The 18,088-nt window shown below is 38.7% G+C and overlaps 1 protein-coding gene across 1 annotated transcript in view; it reads right to left on the bottom strand.

The window, feature by feature from the left end:
* The window catches only part of Pde4d (phosphodiesterase 4D, cAMP-specific), a 1,420,835-nt gene extending 1,405,372 nt beyond the window's left edge, over positions 1-15,463 (bottom strand). The window contains exon 1 of the mRNA XM_013025262.1: positions 15,417-15,463. The gene's annotated coding sequence lies outside the window, so the exon portion shown is untranslated. The remainder of the gene's footprint in view (positions 1-15,416) is intronic.
* Positions 15,464-18,088: the final 2,625 nt, after the last annotated feature.

The raw sequence follows: 18,088 nt of genomic DNA, 5'->3' as shown, positions 1-18,088 counted from the left end.
TTTCACTTTGGTTGACTATAATTCTAGTATCTAAACATGAATATGCACTGAGCACCTTTTAAGCTTAAAGAAAACATTGACACAGTTGGTTCCTATTATTCATGAAAGTTATTACATTCTATAAAGTTGATGAGAACATAATTTATTGTACATATTGGATCGCAGCTACAAGGAGAAACATATAATCAGGTTCCTGTGAGCCCCTCCCTGATAGATACATTTCACCAACCAATCCATATCATATATAACTCTGTTTTCTGTGTGTCTTAAAAAAAAAAAGAAAGAAAGAAAGACATTTTGCTGGGCGTTGGTGGCTCATGCCTATAATCCTAGCTAGCCAGGAGGCTGAGATCTGAGGATCACAGTTCAAAGCCAGCCCACACAAGAAAGTCCGTGAGATTCTTATCTCCAATAAACCACCAGAAAACCAGAAGTGGGGCATGGCTTAAGTGGTAGAGCTAGCCTTGAGCTGAAGAGCCTGAACAACAACAACAAAAAAGACATTTCAATGCATTTCATTAACAGTGAGCACACTGTTAACAGCTCTACCACTCAGGCCTGAACGACAAAAGAGTTCTCCAACCTCTATGTGCTCAAGAACATGAGACAGCTTCCCCGAACTGGGCTAGAAAGCAATTTCACATAATCCAATCACCAGCAGAAAGCACAAAATTCAAAAAACACAGCACTATGTATCCCATGAATGGATCACTAGCTCCCAATGTTGGATCTGCATTGAGAAGGCTGAGATTTGCTTTGTTCACCCTCAGCAGGAACTGTGGAAGTTTTTCAGCACTCCACTTAAAAAAAAATTACTGCAAAGCCTCAAAGGTACTATTTGGGTATAACACCACATTTTAGTAAATAAACAAATTCTACCACAGGGAATCTGTGAATATGAATCGGGATTTTTTTTCTCTTTTCAACTATTATATCACTTTTAGCACTTGAGTTCTCCTCCCAGAGAAGTAACAAAGTGCTTAAATAAGGATACAGGTTTACCCATTGTAACAATGAGATATACAAGACACTATGTTGAAAACTGAACTTTACCATTTCCTGGGGAGGGGTATTGGGAGGAGTCAGGAGGTGGGGAGGGAAGGGTTGGTAGGGGAAAAACAAAGGAGTGGGTAACAATGCTTGATAGGAAATGGACTCATTACCTTACTCCTGTAACGTAATAATCCCCCTGTATAGTATCTTTACAATAAAAATATATACAAAAAATGTTAGTTTTTGCAAATTCTCCCTCCCATCTCCATACTCTCATTTTCTCCCTCTCTCTTCCCTTTTTTCCTCTTTATAATCTAGTTATAGACTGTGAGTTTTCTCTCTCCTTCCCTCCCACAACCTACCTCTGACTTCACCTTTGCTTCTTGGCTACACTTCTGGCTTTGTTTTACCCATGCCTTTTGGCTTTATCTCTTTCCAAACCTGCCTGACCTTTTCTTGTAATCTCCTTTCCACACTCCTGCTCCACCTCCTCACCACTCCCAGTCTTATATTTGCTCTAACTCTTAGAAGGCCACATTCTTTAGAGATACTCTTTTTTTTTAAGGGGGTTAGCTTTGTTAACATTGATCATGAGCTTCCTTAACACAGGACAAGCCCATTGAGAGTGGAGGGTGAGTGGAAGGAAATGAACAAAGTGAAGTACCCTGTTTTTGGATGCCCCCTCACAGACCACTAGAGACCACGATCAATGCAAACAGCAAAGAGTCATTTATTGCAAGCTCAAGCTTGGTCCTCCACGCACTCGGCAACCGGTGATGCTAAGAGGCCCCGAGCGTAAAATCAGCACAGTTTTTATAGTATTGAACAAAAAACTTTAAGGAACTTTTACATAAGAAATTACATGACTGGTTAACATTTAGAGCAAGCTAAGGTGGGCAAATATGATTGGTTGACCTGTACAGAAAAATATCCTTGGTCCATAGCTTGACCACAAACGGTTATGAGTCACACTTGGACCCACAGTATGCATGGCATGTTTCGCCCTGGGCTCTGAAGAACTGGTTAGTCGGAACATTATATGGTCAGAACAATATATGGTTTTAACTGAAACTCTTAGCCCTAGGTCACTGAGGGGCAAAGTTACTTGGGGGCTAACAGCTGCCTTAAGCAAATGCCATCTGTGGCTCCAAGAATTGTGCATGACTTTCTGTCATAAAGTCCTGACATTGGGGCTAAAGTGGGTCACGAGTTAAGTCGCAGAACTGAGATGGGGTCTTAAGTAAAATGGAGTTGCTCAGGTTTCTCAAAAGAACAAGTGTGGTGCTAGGGAAACACACATATTAGTGGGAATGGGGGAGAAGGAAATTTTTCACCTCTAATTTTAGCCCCCAGCTCCCACCAGGGGCAAACCTGGGGACAAGACAAGAGACAGACCTTGGACTAAGGATAAGGAAGATCTGGGCAGTGTGTAGTGCTGCAGCAACCCAAGGAATCAAAAGAGGTAATAGTAGAACCCTAAGTAATAGCTAGCAAAAGATCACTAAGCCTCCTGCTGCACAATCACCTCCAGTGCCCAGTGAAAGGGAGAAAATCTAGGAAGGCAGGACTGCTTTCCGCCAAAAAGCAAGGTGGTCTGCATGACCAGCATCCCACGAAAGGTTTCCTGTCCTTGGTTTCCATTTCAAATTTCTTTCCATTCTTTAGCTCTGTCTTAGAATTTAATTCTAGACCCCCTACCCTTTTAAAAGTCTAAACTTAATTTGCCTTCTGTGTCTTCAGAGAGTTTCCAGACAAGTTGGCATTTACCTTATATCTTAAAGATTATACAGAAAAGGAAGCAGAAGGCCATAAAGCTGGAAAAGAAAGACCATGGAGGGCCCTAATGTCTTCCTGAATTGTTCTTCACAGAACAATCACAGGGCAACCTGTGACTGGGTAGGGATGTAATTATGACATGGTTTCATCTTATAGAGATAATTTTTGGCAAAAGTGTAAGAGACCAATTGGAGAGTCAAAAAAAGGTAGGGGGGGCGGGGAGTGATAAGATAGGTATAGCACTAGCCCAGGCAAACAACACAAATCTCCAACACAGTGCTGGCAGAAAGAGACAAGCAGAGGGGAAGAGAATGAAAATACTCAGTGCTAACTTTTATATGCCTGAAATTTCTCATGCCCTGGGTGGTAAGGGCTGAGCTTGCTGCAGAGATTAATGAACACTTACTGAACCAATAATATACAACTCATTTTATGCTGTTGGCTCACATTTTCATCAAATACACCTATTTCAGGACCTCAAAAGCATAAAGCAGTTAGATATTTCCCATTATTTAATTCATAATGAATCATACTCCTACCATACCTTCAACTGTTCATTCTTTGAACAAACTTTACAGGCAATGCCATACTATAGAAAGTAGATAAATGAATAATGTTAATAATTATTATCATTATGATTGTCATACGTGGTTAGCTTACTAACTTTCCATTTTATAGTTTCCATTTTATACAGCATGGGAAGGTAGAAAGTTTAAATCTTGTTTTACAGATATGGATGGTAAGTTTTCCAAGACTACATAATTAGTAACAGAGCCACTATCAGAACCCAAGTTTGCCTTAATCTTAAATTCAGATTCTTCACTGCATCATTATACTATAGTGTACTTTGATATAGAAAAAAATATATCTTAAAAATAAAAACACTAAGGTTACCTGTTAAGCATTATATTAATGCTAAATGAAATTGAGATGTTGCAGGCAAAACATTTTGGCAAAAAATAAGTCATAAATCCATTACCCAATTACTGACTCAATATGTTGTTCAATGAGAAGGTGTCAAATTTAGCTCTTTTTCTGACAGCTAATTCCCCCAAATGAAAGTATTTAATAAATCTGCTTTATAGTACAGATATAGCTTGAATGTGTGCTCCAATGACCCTCATGAGTTGAAATTAATACCTATAATAAGGTATAAAGAAGGTGAAATCTATATTGTCTCGTGAGGGCATGTTTGGGAGGTAGTTAGGATTACATAGTCAGCTGAGCGGAGCCTCTATGATTGAATAGTGGTGGCTTTATAAGAGAAACAAGAAGTGATGCATGTACATGACACAGCCCCGTTCACCACAGAATGCCCTGTGCTACCTTAGAACCCTTTGAGGAAGAAGAACATCACCAACTTTATCTCCTACGTCTTGGACCTCTAGAACCAAGAATCAAAACAAAACTTTTTTCACTGAAACTTACCCAATCTATGATTTTGGGTTACTGGCAACAGGACCCAGACAAATATAGTAACCAACAACTGTTAAAAAAAAACCACAATTGTAAATTATCTAGGAAACTAATACAAGGCAGGATCATTTGGATTAACTTTAAAAATAAATAGGATATAAAATGGCATTACATGGGATTCATTGAGAATGAATCACTGAAGTCTGTGGAAATCAAGTTTGAGCAAGATGTATATATGTGAGCTTTTTGAATTTTTATGTACATTTAAATATTTCTTTTTGCCTAAGTTTACATATATTTCAGACTTCTTTTCCTTTTCAAGAATTTGAAAACTATTTCCTAGAGTATATTTCAACAATGCTGGAATGACCTTTAGTTTTCATGTGAAACAAGAACTCTATATTATATAACCTAATTCTTGATTCCTTGGATCATGTACAGTCAATGCACAGATAAGGAAAACATTGCAAAGTTAAGAACTGTCAACTTTGAAAGCCATAGGAAATAGAACTATACATCTGTAGATAGATCATTTTTCCTACTCAGGGTTAAACTGTTTTATGCCTGAATATTTCCATCTGTCAGGGTGAGAATCAGAAGACTTCAGATGGTGATGGAAGCAGAAAACCACAGAATATCTTCAAATGCTAAAGGAAAAAATCCCCATCTGGGCACCAGTGGCTCATATCTGTAATCCTAGCTACTCAGGGACTGAGATCTGAGAATAGAGGTTCAAAGCCATCCCAGGAATAGAAGTCTCTTAGCGCCACGTAATCAGCAAAAAGCTGGAACTGGAGGCCTGGCTTAAGTAATAGCGCAACAATTGTGAATGGAAAAAAAAGTGAGAATAAGAAGCCCAGAGTTCATCCCCAGTACTGGCCAGAAAGGAACAGAGGGAGGGGGGAATAGGGGAATGTAGTGGCCCCAATTTGTAATTCTATGTCTAGTGGAAATATATTTCAGAAGCAAAGGAGAGATGAAGATTGTTTCACAAAACTAAACCTGAGAAGAGACTTCTCAGTGACAGACATTTCCTGGAGGAAACATTACAGATATAGTTCAGGGAGTAAAAATAATCAGGGAGAAAGAAAATAATCACAGCTACAATATCAAGATTATAAGAAAAGACAGGAAAATGGTTAAGTGGATATGAACTTATTTAATCATATTATCTTAAGAGGCTTAAATATAGATTTGAAATTAAAGCTCATAAACAATAGTATATAAACTAGACAATAGAACAGGGAAAGTGATTTACAATCATGTTTTTTTCTTTAAACCTTGAGCCAAATAAAGTAAGAAGAACTAAAGTGGCAATGAGAAATTTATAAAAAAATAAATAGGAAAATACAAAGAATAAGATCGTATTAAACATCCAAATATATTAATAAATGCATACATTATACATATTAAAAATACTAATCAAAAGACAAAAATTGCCATACTACAATAAATAATATGTGTTTCTTATAAAAGACATTCTTTTTTTTCTTTTTTTGGGGGGTCCAGTCGTGGGGCCTTAACTCTGGGCCTTGGCGCTGTCCCTCAGCTCTTCAGCTCAAGGCTAGCGCTCTACCACTTGAGCCACAGCACCACTTCCAGCTTTTTTCATTTTGCTTATGTGGTGCTGAGGAATCGAACCCAGGGCCTCCTGCATGCAAGGCAAGCGCTCTACCACTGAGCCATCTTCCCAGCCCCATAAAAGACATTCTTTAAACACGTAGATATAAAAAGATTGAAAGTAGAAGAAAATAAAGTCATAGTATATACATGTCCCTAAAATAAAGTTGAGTAGTCATGTTCACATCAGAAAAGGGAGATTTTTAAGATAAAAATATTAATAGAGATAACTAAGATTATAAACTAGATTGTTCAATTGATCAGGAATATAAAATTATAAAAATATATGTTCCTAATAGCATAAGTTCAAAATATTTAAGGCAAGAGTTAACAGAACTAAATTGGAAAAAAATGATAAATCTACAATTCATGAAATATTTTAATGTCTCCCTTGTAACAGAATAAGCAGAAAAATAGCCAACTATTATAAAGAAAATATAAATAATACAATCTTAAAATGTAAGCATGTGTAAGGAAAAAAACATGAAATAACAGAATACTTTTTTCACTTAAAGACTAGAGTAAGTGGTCTAGAAATCAATTTAAAAGATAACTAGAAAATCTTATACATTTAGAAATTAAGTATACTAAGCCCACCTATTTTCAGATTTACTACAGTTTTGTCCAAGCATGGTATAAAAATGTACTAATTTTTAAAAAAAGAAATAGAAATAAAAACACTATATACCCATGTACTCATTATTCAGCTCAGTGGATGCAAAAAAGAAACTCAGCCAATCTCATATTACCATCAGTTGTGTTTAAATCATCGTATGATATGCTGAGTGTTCCCCTATCCTTCCTTTAAAGAAAAAAATGTCCCCCAAATTGCATGGTGGCCCCAAAACAAGGTAAATATTATAGTGCTTAATTTAAGCAATGAGGTAAAGCTTTTAGATTTAGCAGAAGTGAGTGACGTTAGGGGAATAATGAATTCAGCAACCATACTATTCAAGATGAGGGTCATGAAATAAGATCTAGCTTAGGGTGAGCAGTATTAATGTGTACAAGACTTTCTATGACTGTAATCCAGCCTATTCCATGTGGTTCATTACGGATGACAGGACCTACTGTATGTACTGTATGTACACCATACATGAAGTTGAGTGATTTTAGAGAACTGAGTTCTGTGCATCCTAAGTATTAGTGGTTTTTCCTTAAAGGTTGTCTTGTATGGAATGATATGTCTGCAGATACCAAATATCCATTGTGTTAAATGAGAATGGAGCCTATGAATCAACTATATTAAGAGCTATCTCAAGAAATTGATAAGAGATGGGAAGGGGAAACAACGAGGAGTAACAATGCTTGATAAGATATGTACTCGTTATCTTGCCCATTTAATTGTAACTCCTCTGTACAGTATTCTTACAATTAAAAAAAAGAAAGAAAATAAAAAGAAATTGATAAGTAGCAAATTAAAACCCAAAGGTAAGTGAAGAAAAAATAATGGAAAAAAATTTAAATATATTATGGAGGATACCAACAAAGTCACCATATAACTCTGTAAAAAAAAAATAATAATAAAACTGGTAAACCCTTAGGGAGATTTATTAAGGAACAGGGTAGAGACATGACTAAAGCTTTTTCAGATATATTAAAATTTATATTATGAATTGCCTATGCAAATAAACTTAAAAACATGTACCTGAAATAGATAATTCATTTTTGAATGCTCCCAAGCAAATGCAGAAGAGTTAACAATAACCTTACATAGGGGGCTGGGAAAGTGGCTCAGTGGTAGAGCGCTTTCCTTGCATGCAGGAGGCCCTGGGTTCGATTCCTCAGCACCACATAAGCAAAAAAGAAAAAACTGGAAGTGGCACTGTGGCTCAAGTGGTAGAGCGCTAGCCTTGAGCTGAAGAGCTGAGGGACAGCGCCCAGACCCAGAGTTCAGGCCCCACAACCAGACCAAAAAAAAATCCCAAAAAACAAAAAAACAATAACCTTACATATACTCTATAGAGCAGGACCTAGTAGTGCACAACTGTAATCCCAGCTACATGTGAGATGTGGATAGGATGATTGCTCTCTAAGGCCAGCTCTAGGAAAAAAATATGAAGGCCTATCTGAAAAATAACAAAAACAAAAAAGGCTGGATATGTGGTTCAAGTGTTAGACTGATTGTCTGGCCCAACAAACACAAGACCCTGAGTTCAAATTCCAGTGATTAAAAACAAAAAAACATAAAACTTCCATGCACAGAATTTTAAAAACAGGGAACACTCTTGTATTGTAGATTAGCATACCCTTCATATCAATTCTAAATTACCAAGAGAAAAAAATCTCTCATGTAACAAATATAAAATCTTATATAAAATAGTAACAGATTAAATGTATCAGAGCTGAGTTAAATACACTCAAGGAATGAAGAGTTGGTTTAACACCCAAAATATCATGTTACTTTTGATAGTTTGATTTTTGTTTGGCTGGCTGGGTTTTCGTTGTTTGTTTCATTAGTTTTATTCTGTTGTGCTTTTCTTTGGCGATGCTGGGGCTTGAGTTTAAGGCTCCTTGCTTGTTGGGCCAGCACTGTGCTGCCTGAGCCACACCTCTAGCTCTTTTTCTTCCATTATTTTTTCCAGACAAAAATGTATGTGTTCACTTGGGGCTAGCAGTGATGTTACCCTCCTCCCTTCATTTCCTGCATAGCTGAGGTCCCAGGCATGCACCACCAAGTCCAACTTATTGGTTGTGATGGAGTCTTGCTCATTTTTTGCTTATGCTGGTCTCAAACAGAATCCTCCCGATCTTTACCTCCCCGGTTGCTGGGATTACTGGCAAGTGTTGCCAAACCCAGTTCAAGGTATCAATTTAGTACAGCTAATCAGATTAATAAATGGAAAGAGAAATCTGTATTATTCTGATAGACTCAGAAATATCACTTGATAAAGCTTAGCATCTGTTTATAATAAAACCATTAGCAAACTAGAAACAGAATCACTAGAAATCCTAGACAAAGCAATACTGCAAAGAGAGGGCAAAAAACTAAAACTATTGGATTGGAAATGAATAACAATCAAAATAATCTATCAAAAAAAACCCAAAGTGCTTAAATAAGGATATAGGTTGACCCATTGTAACAAGGAGATGTACAAAACACTGTTGAAAATGAACTTTACAACTTCAGTGGGGGGGGGGCGGGGAGTGTCATTGTGGAGGTGGGAGGGAAGGGATGGTAGGGGAAAAACAAAGGAGGATACAACAATGCTCAATAGGAAATGTACTCATTACCTTGCTCATGTAACTGTAACCCCTCTGTACAGAATTTTTACAATAAAAAAGTACAAAAAAAGTGTTGGGCTTAATCCAAAAGTTTATCAAGATTGCTAAATACAAAAATCACATTTGCAACAGAGTTTTTTTTTAAAAAACAAATTAATTTACAGCTGAACTAAAAAGTCACATACCTAGAAATATATATACTATCCTTTGTATAAGACCACTAAGTAAAGGATTTTTCTATCTTGAGTCAATGCCACACTTAGTCATTGTATTTCAAGAACTGGTCTGTCTTTAAGACTCTATTGGCTGTTTTGGATAATGTATTTCCATATAAACTTTACAATAAAATTCTGAAACTTCATTAAAAAAAATAAAGGCCTTGGAAACAGCACTAACTTCATAGAAGACCTGAAATCATTATAACTTATGTTCTATTTGTGCATGGCAGGATTCTATATTTACTTAAATCTTTAATTTCTCTCAAAATGCTTTTTGTATTTCTAATATATAGTGTTAGAAATTAATAAAGTTCTTTTTAAAAATAGAAAAAGCATAGTTATTAAGAAATAATGTAATAGGAGAAAGGAATGTATATTCTCTAGCTAATGCATTTGTTCTTGACCTATTTTTCCTTTCCTCTCCTTCCTTCCTTCCTTCCTCCCTCTCTGCCTTCCTTCTTTCCTTTTTTCCTTCCTTCCTCCCTCCCTCTCTTCTTTCCTCCTTTCTTTTTTCTTTCTTTCTTTCCTTCCTTCCTTCTTTCTTTCTTTCTTTCTTTCTCTCTTTCTTTCTTTCCTTCTTTTTGCCAGTACCAAGACTTGAACTCAAGTCTTCAAGATTTCCCTTCGCTTTTTCACCCACAGCTGACACTCTGCCCCTTGAGATACACTCCAGATTGGCATTTTCCTAGTTAGTTGGAGGTAGAATCCCATGGATTTTTTTTTTACTCCGTAGTGGATTCAAACCTTGATCTCCAGATCTTAGCACTCAGAATAGCTAGAGTTAAGGTATGACCCACTGGCTCCTAGATGTTTCTTTACAAGTCAAAACAAGAAGAAATTTCATAGAATGTAACTGATTTCACCATGTATGCTATGTATGAAATGTGGAAGTGTGTAAGAGTTCACGAGGCATGAATGGTCCTGTATATCAATTTTCAAACTTCAGCTTCTGTGCATATTAAGTTACAATCAACTTTATTCTCAATAAAAATAGAATAGAAATAACATAGGTAGTAGGCCAAGCAATGACACATGAAACTTTTGCTTAAGCAACGCATATATAGGTTCATCAATATATGTACAAGGGAAAATATTTTTTAAAACTATGTTCAAAGCTCTCATCATCATCTGTTATAATAGCATGTGAACACACTGGGTTTGAAGTAACTCCCCGCTCCTAAAGATTCCTGTGTTAAAAATGTTACCAAGTGATGGGATTTGGGGAAGTGACTGGAGGAGGGTTCTCATCTCATCAGTGGATTCATCCAGGAATGGACTCATAACCTGATTGCATTTGGAGGAGGTGGTGGCCCTGAGCGGGTGAACCTGATTGGAGGCCGTGGGCCACGGGGGTGTGTCTTTGAGGCATCTATATTTCTGCTAGCCCTTTCCTGCCTTGCTCTCTCTGAGAAGCCCTACTCCATCACATCCATTTTTCCAGGACATGATGTTCTTCCATGACTTAGGCCCAAGGTAATGGAGCCAGCCACATCCGGAGCCAAAATAAACCTCTGGTCCCTTAACTCGTTTTCTCAGCAATGAAAAGTGACCCCCACACAATAAAAACCTTCTAGCCATACCACTTTTGATTTAGCCCACATATAAACCTTAGTTTGGAGAATATTAATTTCAGTGGAATACAACTGACTGAAAATCAATGGTGAAAATTCAAAATTAATGAACCAGTTTAAGAAAGAACTAGGTTATATGTGAGTTAAGTAGAGAAGAAAGTGACAACAGCAGTAATCAAGGTAACCAGAGCTCAGGATCTTCAAAGGAAGCCATTCAAGAGCCACTGGGTCTTCTTAACTCTGAGAGGACACTGGAGGCAGCATGCATTCAGAAAGGGGTAGAAAGATACATGGAGAAATGCTTGCTTTGAAAGCTGAATGTGTCTGCTATTATAAAAGCAGCATAAGAGCAAGGTACTTCATGTAGATTTTTTTTCTCATAGGCACAAAGGGAGGAAGGAAGGGAAGGAGGGAGGGAGGGAGGGAGGGAGGAGGAGGAGATATTGAAGTAGCAGACAGTGAAAACAAGGTCAAGGCATCTGTATAGGTGCCCTTTTTCCAGGTCTCCTCTTCACTTTCACATGCTGGTGACTTTCTGCAAACCACCCCTGAGCTGACCTGTGTTCCTTTTGTGTTTGACCTGTTTCTAGTCTTCCAGATTCTTCCTTCAGTGTCCAGATTCTTCCTTCAGTGTTCTGAATAGTTACCAACCATCAGTCCTCAACTGGCTCTCCAGGTCTGATCTCAGGTACCAGTGAGGCCATCTGGTCTTTCATCAGGACCACCAGCCCTCAGATGCTGTCTCTAGCCAGTCTCAACTAGGGATTAAGTGAAAATGGCTGAAATACTGTGAGGTAAAGAGAATAGTTTTATGATAAATTTCAAGGTTTGTATGCTCAGAAGAAACCTAGCAGGTTAAATATCTCCATGTGGCTTGTAATATGAAAGACATTAGAATTATAACAAAAAGTCTAATAAAGAGAGTTAATATTTATTCAGTGCCCATTTTGTGCAAGGTATTATTACATGGATTAACTCATTTAATTTTCAGTTAATACTGATGTAGGTGATCTCATCTCCACTTATCAGAAAAGTAAATGAGTCACAATGAAATATGCAATATCTCTTTCTCCTTAAAATGTCCATTTGATTCCTTGATATTGAAGGAGTTAAAATTCTGCACAGTTTAAGAACAAGCAGTTGACCTTTAAGTGTGTTGGTTTGAGTCCAATCACCTTTCAACAAGCATGAAATCTGGCACAAGGCATAATAATACACACCAATTATTTTCATAGTGTACATGACTGAGCTCACAGCATCCTGTTTAGAAGAAAGAATAATGTTCACTTTCCAAAATCCAGACTTAGCAGCTGAGTGTCTCTGTCTGAGTGTCTGTTGGGAGGATTTTCCCTTAGTAATCATCTCCAAAAGTACACTGGTATAAGCCTTTCTTGAAAAAGCAAGTACCTTGAAGCAAATAACTTTTTCATTACATTTAAATTCTGTTTATGGAATAGTTTTTTCTCCAGCTTTTAGTACGTCAGAAGTAAAAATAGCTATAAAATAATAATTACTATCCTCAGTAAAGAATTTCACATGCCAAATAAGAAGAAAAATAAAAAATTCAGAGCTGGGCATGGTGCCACATGCTGCAATCCAAACACTAAGGAGGCCAAACCAGGAAGGTCATAAATTGGAGGCCAGACTGAGCTATGTAGCAAGACCCTGTCTCTGAACTAGGCCTTGGTGGTTCATGCCTGTAATCCTAGCTTCTCAGGAAATTGAGATCTGAGAATCTTTGTTCAAAGCCAACCCCAGGCAGACAAAGTACAGGGACTTTTATCTCTAGTAAACCAGCAAAAAGCCAGAAGTGAACATATGGCTCAAGTGGTAGAAAGCACCAGCCTTTATTGAAAAAGACAAAGGATAGCACCCAAACCCTGAAAGCGTGAAATGCTGAACTCTATTTTGTACAACTGTCTTAAATTCTGAGATTCAAACAAATCTTCGAGTGACTGCGTCCTACAATAATTCTTTGCTGTTCAAGGGTCATTCCCACAAAGTTCTTTTGAGTAGTGAGATTCCCTTGTGTTTTTAAAATATAATTCCAATGACAAACATTCCATCACTAGCATTTTAAGAATACATTGTTTAAGCTGTTTGGGTATCACATACAGATGAACTAACTGAAGGACTGGGCTGTGCAGATTAGAGCCTCTGATCAAGTACAGCAGAGCATCCTTTCTTATCTCTTTTGCCCTCTGTCCTCAACATTCATGGTCCCTACTGTATCCCAGCCACACTGATTCCATCACCATGTTTGCCATTACTGACCAGTTACGTGGAAACCCAATCCAACACCTAGACCACAGCTGAGCCCAAATCTGATTTTTCCTTTTCTTTTTTACTATTCATCTATCTTTAAGAGTTGTACAAAGAAATTTTGATTCAACGTGCAGTTTAGGAGGACAATGAATCTTGATTAGTGTCACCCCTTTCACAATTCTCCTCTCTCTCTCCTAACCCCACCCATCTTCTCAATTTACCTGGCCCATCTTCATATATGCGCATTGAATATCATGACTATATTGTTCACTCTTCCTCTTTTCGATTATCTGCCCCCTTTCATCTGACCTCAACTCCCCCTGACAATGCATGTGCCCAATCCTGGTAATCATGTTGTTAAACTTGCAGTTGTTAAAGAGGGATTGCACTATTGGAATTCTCCCCTGCATATACCATACTTTAGAATATACATTTGTGAATATATGTATATGACCCTGTAAATGTTTACACACATGTTTATCATTTGTATGTAACTTCCACATATGAGAGAAAATATTTTTTCACTATACCTTAGAACTGAGACTTCTGAGCTTCCTTCTAAATTTTGTCATCTTCTCTTGGGTCCTCACTCCAAGACTCCACTAGCCTTACCTATTTCCCAACTCACCCTTGCCTCAGTGTTTAATTTTCCCCTTATACCATCCGTCATCACAAATATCCAGAGAAGAGAATGGTTAGGATCTTACAACAAAGTAGGTAGCACAGCGGGGTGCTTGTGGTTCATGCCTGTAATCCTAGCTGCTCAGGAGGCTGAAAACTGAGGATCACGGTTCAAAGCCAGCCCAGACAGGAAAGTCCAGGAAACTCTTATCTCCAATAAGCCACCAGAAAGCCAGAAGTAGTGCTGTGGCTCAAGTGTAGAGCACTCGCCTTGAGCTGAAGAGCTCAGGGACAGCGCCTAGGTCCAGAGATCAAGCCCCATGTCCAACCAAAAATAAAATAAAAAACAAGATCAGTAGCAGTCCGTGGGTTGGGGACCTGAGCCCCACACAGTTCATCAACCACCTGCCACTTCTGCTTTGAGGCTATGCAGGGAGGGGCTGATTCAGAAAGAACTGGCACAGTCTGGGCTGGGTGCTGCTCCCAAGACCATGTGAGGAAAACCCCTGCTGCAGCACAGAGTTGTCTATCTCTCTGGACAACCTTGCTGTGCAGATCATCCTAAGGAGCTCTCCAGAATAAGACTCCCTCCCAGAGTCCAGCATTCCACACATGCGCCAAGCAAGACACAGCCAACTCTTCCAAGGTTTCCCTTATTGCCCAACTAATTTTCACTCGTTCCTAAGAAGCAGAGTTCCATCATGGACTTCTAAGTAATCACCAATTCAGACTCCTTTTTCTCTTTTTTACCTCCAAGACTAACTAGGCAGTCATATTGGCACCAATTCACAACTCTCCTACCCATCATTTTATACCTTTTCAAGATTTGAGGAACATTTGGGGAAATGGATGTATCCCTTTGCAGCAATCCTCAGCTCCAACAGAAAAAAAAAAGTGTGTCACTTGAATGCAAGGTGGCAAGGACTCTCAGATCTGCATCTGACATCTGAGTTAATCTCCCTCAGGTCCCTCAGGTCACACGCATCACCCTCACATCTTTAACACAAACTCAGAATCCTCCATACTGGAAGAATTGCATAGCAGTGTATTTAGTGCACATGTTCTATGTTAGTCATCAAGAATGCAGTTCAGCTGCAGGTGAGCTCTGCTTCTCAGCCCAGCAGCCATTTTCTCCCCCTCTTTTCAGCATCTTACCCTCTACAGCCTCAGCAGAAACATTGCAGGGTAGGGAAAAAGAAAAGTCAAGAAACCTGGGGATTCATTCTCACTGATGTTATTAACTTGCCTAAGTCCTTAAAAGTCACTGAATACTTAGTTTTACCTTCTGTACAATGGGGATTCCAATATCCACCTCGCAGTGTCTCATGGAGGAAACAAACAAGATTATAGAAGTGAACACTCTTAAAACTATAAACAGAGTGAAGAGGAGAAAGGAGAGAAATAGTAAAGGGAGGGAAATCTGAAAAGATTTACCTTTCATCCTCTTTTACTCTAACAGGTAAAATGATATATTCAGATAGTCACCCTGAAGGATGTATTTCGCAACCACTGTATTCTCCAAATGTGGCCAAGAGCTCAGCCTGAGCCGGATCTTTTCAGCGCCCTGCTACATGTAAACCTGCTGTACAGCAATGGAACTTAGAGCTGCAGGAAAAACCAGATTACCTTCCTTATTTCACTCCTTGCAGTCTAAAACAAAAGCAACTGAATGACAAACTATGGGGCAAAAATCCCCAAATCGTGCACTTACTTTATCCCTAAAGCAACTCCGGGAGAAATTTCAGCTTTGTATGTTGCCTGGTCTCACTCAAATAGGAAGTGCTGCTAGGAGCCCCAAAATAGAAATCAGGAAGTCCACAGAAATGATTCTTCTGACTTCCTAAGCCCAAATCTCTGTACTTGGTTACAGATGAGAATTATAGCAAGATGTAAGCCTCCTTACAAAAAAAAAAAAAATAGGAAAAGATGTTACGTGCTCATTGTACCCAGAACACTTTCTGTTTTTAGATGAAAAAGGAAAGATCTGTAGCTCCCACAATGAAGACTGACAGAGTTGGATTGACAGTGACATAAAATCATCAAGGGTGTGTCCCTCAACCAAACCACCTCTAGAGCTAATGACGCACCCCACATGGATGCTCAGACACTGTCATCTAAAGAACCCTAAAGGTGTTTTTTGGAGGGGAACAGATCTAAAGACTTTCCTATCATAACTTTCTCTTGAGTCTTCAGAATATCAATACTTTCTTAAAGTCACAGATCGGATTTAAATAGAAACTCTAAGTGGCATCATGTGTACGCCCCAGTTCATTTCTGTCTTATACCATCATCCCACCTGATTTACGTCAGCCACATATGCATCAACTCCTCCAGAGTTCCACCATTTTCCCCACCCTTCCAAGTGTGGATTCACCTTTCCTGCTCTTTCACAAGGCTGACAGGTAAATCTTCCCAGCAGAATGGACAAATAAAATAAAACCCATCCACGTCATGAACATATTTCCTCTAGCCTTCTGCAGTCCCCTAAGTTCTCTGATGCCTGTTTCATTTCTGTTAAGAAGCCAGGCCCAAAGAAACATAGGTCCCATGATTTCCCTTATTTGCAATAACTAGTATATGTCTGAGACAAACAGAAAAGGTCAGGTAAGTTGATGTTAGGTGAAATGAAGCCCAAGATAAGTATTCAAAAGTTTTTCTTTCTTGCAATTGTTTCTAACATATTTATAAGATGATTTCTTTGTTGCTTTATATGTCCCTCCCCCACTGTATAACCCCTGCTTTCATTGTATTTAATGTTGGTATAATTTGTGGAGGGGAAGGGCAAAAACAAACTGTTCAAATAGGGATACAGGTGGAGCCATTGCAACAATGAGATGTACAAGGCGTTATGTCAAAAAACGAACTTTACAACTTTGGCGGGGAGAAGGGGGGTAGGGGAAAGGGATGGGAAGGGGAAACAAAGGAGGAGGCAACAATGCTTGATAAGAAATGTAGTGATTACCTTGCCCATGTAATTGTAACCACTCTGTATGGTATTTTCACAATAATAAATAAATAAATAAAACCCATGCCCCACACTGAAGAATAAATAACACATAAGTGGTCCAAATAGGTATCAGTAAAACAGGTATTTATGCTTCTGCATGAGCTGTTCTGAAGGTTGTACATGTGTATATACAGGTATTATTATTATTATTGCTAAGCTCATTTGGCTCAAGGGGAAACCAAAGCAAGACTGAGGGAAGCCAGACTACAGAACAAACCAAGAGAGGAGCAAAGATCTGAACTCAGCCTCAACCCAGAGTCCACATGCTCACCAACTTGCTCTCTGGCGGCCTGCTGTCATCTTTCTGCTTCCTCTTGCCTCTCACTGGAGAACACAGCCCACATCTCGTTGGTCCTTCTCATCCTTCCCTCATCCCAGTATCCCCTGATGGCTGCTGTACAGATTTTCTGTCCAATTTTACCTGGTGTTTCTGTACCCACATACACCACCTCTACCTTTTATTTTGTCCTTGCTTATGAGTCCATTGGTTACTTATTCTCCAGTTCTTTCCATGATCAATTCTCAGAAATGTCTTTTTTGTGTGTGTCAGTTATGGGGCTTGAACTCTGGGCTAGGTGCTGCCCCTCAGCTCATCGGCTCAAGGCTAGCACTCTACCACTTGAGCCACAGCACCACTTCTGGTTTTCTAAGTGGTTTGTTGATGAGTCTCATGGACTTTCCTCCCTTAGAGCTGGCTTTGAACCGTGATCCTCAGATCTCAGCTCCTGAGTAGGTAGGATTACAGGCATGAGCCACCAGCTCCCAGGCAGAAATGTCATTTTTAAAGTAAGGCATATTTCTAAACTCCAAAGTAACAGTTACTTCCACCAATGCTCCTTCCACTACCACAAAAGCAGCTTTCCTAACTTCCAGTCATTTATCCACCACAATCACCAGGCATCATGTATGTTCATTTTGTAAATGAAGATTCAACGCATCCTGTTCCCTATACACTCATAGTCTAACTATCAATATTCATATGGAAGATGTAAGTACCAAATATATGAAACTCACTGCATCACTATCACTGGCTCTTCTCTTCTATTTCCCATGGTATGTCATTTATCAGAACTGTCACATCACTGTAAACTGTTCCTCTTCCTCCACTCTGTGATTTACTTGTTCCTTTCTTTGTTCTTTGACAATTGAAATCATTCTTAGCTATTACTCTGCCTCATTCTCCTCAAAACCAGCCCACATCTGAACAAATAATCTGATGTTGTCACACCCAAATCAAAAATCCATAAGGACTGATGAACTAAGTACCAGGCCCTGGGTTTGCACAGACAGGGAACTTGGACTTCTCTCCTTAGTTTGTTCCATCCAAACCTCACATACACATACTTCACTTCAGAAACCACAGCTGAAATGACATC

The sequence above is a fragment of the Dipodomys ordii genome, unplaced genomic scaffold, assembly GCF_000151885.1.
Source record: "Dipodomys ordii isolate 6190 unplaced genomic scaffold, Dord_2.0 Scaffold83, whole genome shotgun sequence".
Lineage (NCBI taxonomy): Eukaryota > Metazoa > Chordata > Mammalia > Rodentia > Heteromyidae > Dipodomys > Dipodomys ordii.
The sequence above is the reverse complement of the archived record's forward strand: the minus strand, read 5'-3'. Positions and strand labels throughout refer to the sequence as shown.